Below are 4,267 nucleotides of genomic sequence, written 5' to 3'. Positions count from 1 at the left end.
CCTTTGCCAAACTGCAGAGATGAATATATAATAATGCTCAAAGCATTCACAAGAGTCCAACCTTCTGCGAAAGTCCAACCCCTACACTATGAAATTCATAATATATATACATTTGCTCATCCTTGTACTAAGGGAATTGAGCTCAACCATTTTCTTCGAAATAGAATCAGTTACATTAAATTTGGACTGAATTTCTAAAAATAGGTGTTGAAGATGAACTCATATCTTCTAAACCATAGCACTTGTTACAAAACTGAAAATGGTTTTTGTAGATAAGGTCATTTTGGAGAAAAACCTCTCTCAATTTTGGAAATTCATTTCTAGTTGCTTGCAATCTGTGCCAAAAAATCATCTCTAAAACAGAAAATCATTAAAAATTTAAATCTGTGAAAATGAGCTGTAAAGATCTAGTCACATATCCAAATTCACACCACCTGTGAATAAATTGAAAGATTTTTTTGTTATATGGCTTGTGATTAATAGAAACCTCCTTGGTTTTTGCAAAATTACTTTCCATATGTTGTAAAATGGCACCACACTAAAATGACTAAAATAGTAAAAAATATGAAAATTTTTCTTTGTTTTAATGTAGGCTCAAAATATCACTATCTATATCCCACATAGTAGCACTTGTGAATAAACTGAAGGAGGTTTTTTTTATTTTGTATATGATGAACAAAAACCTCTTTCACTTTTGAAAAATTCCTTACCATTATTTCAAAAACTGATTTTGTACTAAACTTGTCATTGTGTGCAACAACTGACCTCAAAACATGCATAACCAAGAATCACTCATTCATTTTGATATGATCTAGAAACCGGTTACAGGAGTGTGCTATACCGTTGGAATATTTTTCTGAGCTTCTTCTAATGGACACATTTGTGACATGTTTTGTGTTGAATTTCATGTGCAAAACATCTAACCAAACTAAGCCTAGTAAGAGCTCATGTTGATCCCTGGTAACATGCTGCGAAGACTGGAACTAACACTCGAGACTAGTCACGATGATTGTGTTGGGGGCTTGTTGGGTAGCGAATCCCACCATAACATGTTTTTGGGGCTTGAAGCCCAAGTTTTGGTCAAATTTAATGTAAATACCCCGCAAAATGCGGGTGCAGAGCGTGAGATTCTAGGGTTGTCCGCCCTAAAATAATATAATTTAATGTAAAGTGTGTCGGCCTACCCATGGTCTGCGGACCATGGGATTGTATAAATAGAGTGAGGCTCTAAGTGTAGAAGGTAGTCTTAAGACTTATGATGTTCTTGGAGGATGAATTAGCTCTGAGTCTATAAGTCCGAGTCTTGGGTTATAATAAAGAGGTAGAGACTCTGCAGTTGAGTGTGCAGAGGCCTAGTAGCATCCGCAGCTGAGTGCGCAAACCCTTGCAGCTAAGTGCGCAGGGTGAATTCGGGTGTGTAATGTACTGAACTTGGAAAGGAATTATTTATAAAGATTAGTTGGTTTGATATATTGTGCATCTGGTTTGTAGATCTGTAATTGAAGGTTATATGTTGATAATACCTGTTTATTTATCTGCACGCACTTATATGTATGCTTATGATTAGGAATTTTCTTAGTAATTAATGAACAAACCCTAAGTAAGGAAGAGTTGGGTAATTAAAATTAATCACACTGCGATTGAAGCTGCGCAAGGGTAGTTCCACAGAACACCAGAAGCTTTTGAGTATGCGTAATCTAGTAAGCATGCAGGGTGGATCAGGCACTGATCTCCCACATCAAGACATCCCTAGGGTGTGGAAACCTGGTTCCAACACCCTCCCATACTACCTCGGGTGAGACCTAAGTCCACACTCTATAGACTATTGCCGAGAGGGCCGGTAGTACCACGATTTTCTTAGCTAAACTCACTGTTGAACCTGGGTCAGGCCCCAGGTAACCAACAAATTCCATATGTGAATTAGTGGTAGTTAGCAACAACTCGCCAACACAGAAGGATAATCTTGCTTGAATCAGTGGTATATGGTTCCATGCACAATTCCATTTTATATGTTCTCTCTCATCACCTTTCACTTGAATATAATCAACTTCCACTTGAATACAAGCTCATTTCCTTGACCGATTGAGAATCTTCTAGCCCTCAGTCCAATATGATTATTAACAGACGTGTGGAAGATGTCACAAGTGTGGTGAAGAGAATGCGTCCATTCTGAGCATTGTGTTGCATTGAAATTGTGAATTGAATTATAGTATATTGGTTTGAAACAATTAGTCAAGCTCTCTTGGTTTTCCCCAATATATGGTATGAGAGTTGTTGGAAATAATACTGAGAGGGGGGGGTGAATTAGTATTATCAAGTCAAATATTCCCTTTTTCAAATCCAGATCATATACGCTACTTCAGTTAATGAAAACCGCGTATATACGCAACTACGTAGAAGGAAACCCGCGTATACCATGCAAACTTATAATTTACTTTATCTTACAGATGTTGATTATTAATCTGTGTATCAGAATCAAATAAACAGTAACCAGAAACAGTAAAACAGAGCAAAAGACAATCACACACAAGAACACAAGATATAAGGTGGAAACCCAATGTGGGTGAAAACCACCTGCTGCAATTCATCTCTATCTTCCTTTTGATTAGAAGCTTCTTTCTACAATGATTCTGTACTCGTGCAGTCCTTTACTAGTACAGAGGTTGTAACCTGCTAAAAGCTACAACCCTCTCTCATTCTCCAGCTTCTCTTGGAAGAGAGCTACAAACCCCTTAGCTCTTGCACTAGCCAAGATACTAGTACGTAGGTGCTGACCTACAGAAGGCTACAACCTTCTCTTTCTTCCAGGGACCATGTTTCATAAATTTTCAGACTGGATCCATGAACATCAATCAATCATCAAGAATTTCTGCATCAAACAATCTCCTTTTCACCAATTAGAACTGAATCAAGTAGACACTTCTCTAACAGCTGTACCCAAAATACAATAACAGTAACCACACACCAAATTCTGAACCCAGAACACTACAACAATAAACAGAAGCAGCTAGAACCGAACTCAAGAGATGTATGCTACTTCAATAACCTGAAACCTGCGTGCATACGCTTCTATGTTTGGACCAACCTGCATATACGCTGTTTTTATTCACTGAACCAGCGTGTATACGCGCCTTCGCTTCACTGAACCTGTGTACAGATCTATAAAGGATAATTCACTCTTTCAAATATTCAGACACTAATTAACCCAGATTATCAGATTTATAGATCAAGCATGCGCCACATATAACAGATCAAAATCATACAAAGATACTATTATTCAAGCCTTAAGATTATGATCCATCAATAGAACTTATCCTTCTCTTTGCGCTACGGTTCCTCCTTCATTCAGATCTAGATCTGCACCATAACCCCAATAACCAATATTTCAGATCTAGCACTTATTAAATATTCAATTAATTCAGATGATGCTTTGCCAAATGATCTCCTTCCTCTTTTATAGTCTCAGGCCTTTCACAATACCACGGTCCAAAACCATAATAAAACAATACCATGGACCCAATACTTGGGATCAACACTTCTGACGAGATACCATGGTCCAAAACCATAGGTTCAAATACCAAGGACTAAATACCACGGACCAAAAGTAATTTTTCCAACATATACGCGCTTTTCCTTCCGTGAAAGTGCGTGTATACGCATACGCGCCTTTCTAACGTCAAACCCACGTGTATACGCACCTTCATCTAGGTGAAACTGCGTATATATCTTTTTCCTTCATTCTAAGATCTGTCACCAAAGTGAGTTGCCATCAAGGACAACACCTGTGCCATAGCTCTAAATCAGTGCCACAATGCCAACAATCTCCCCCTTTGGACTTGATGGAAACCCCAAGATCCTCAAAGTCATTCTCCTCCTTTGTCATCTGGTTGTGCTCCCCCTGAGTACATGCTGAAATCTCTGCCCTGCTGTGCTGACCATGCTCCCTCTGACTGTAGGCAAGATCTGCAGAAAGATGTTCTTCAAGAAGAACCATGACTTATACATCATGAAAGACCTTCCTAGCACCAAAAGATTCAATACATACATCCATCACCCAACCAAGTGGGGATACATCAGAAATTTACATATGAAAACCAAGTACATTACATCTTCATCCCAAGCATAGTGGGGAAACCAAAATAGGCTGTTACATGACCTTGACACCATAAAAGAGATACATGACATAGAGATATAGAGATATAGAGACGAAATATCTAGAGCAAGACTTATAAAAGTCACCAATAACTGATATCAGCAGCATCTGTCA

The sequence above is a fragment of the Pinus tabuliformis genome, chromosome 1_1 (assembly GCF_031772625.1).
Source record: "Pinus tabuliformis cultivar Carrire ecotype Pingquan chromosome 1_1, CPIR1, whole genome shotgun sequence".
Taxonomy (NCBI): domain Eukaryota; kingdom Viridiplantae; phylum Streptophyta; class Pinopsida; order Pinales; family Pinaceae; genus Pinus; species Pinus tabuliformis.
Note: the sequence above shows the minus strand (reverse complement) of the source record.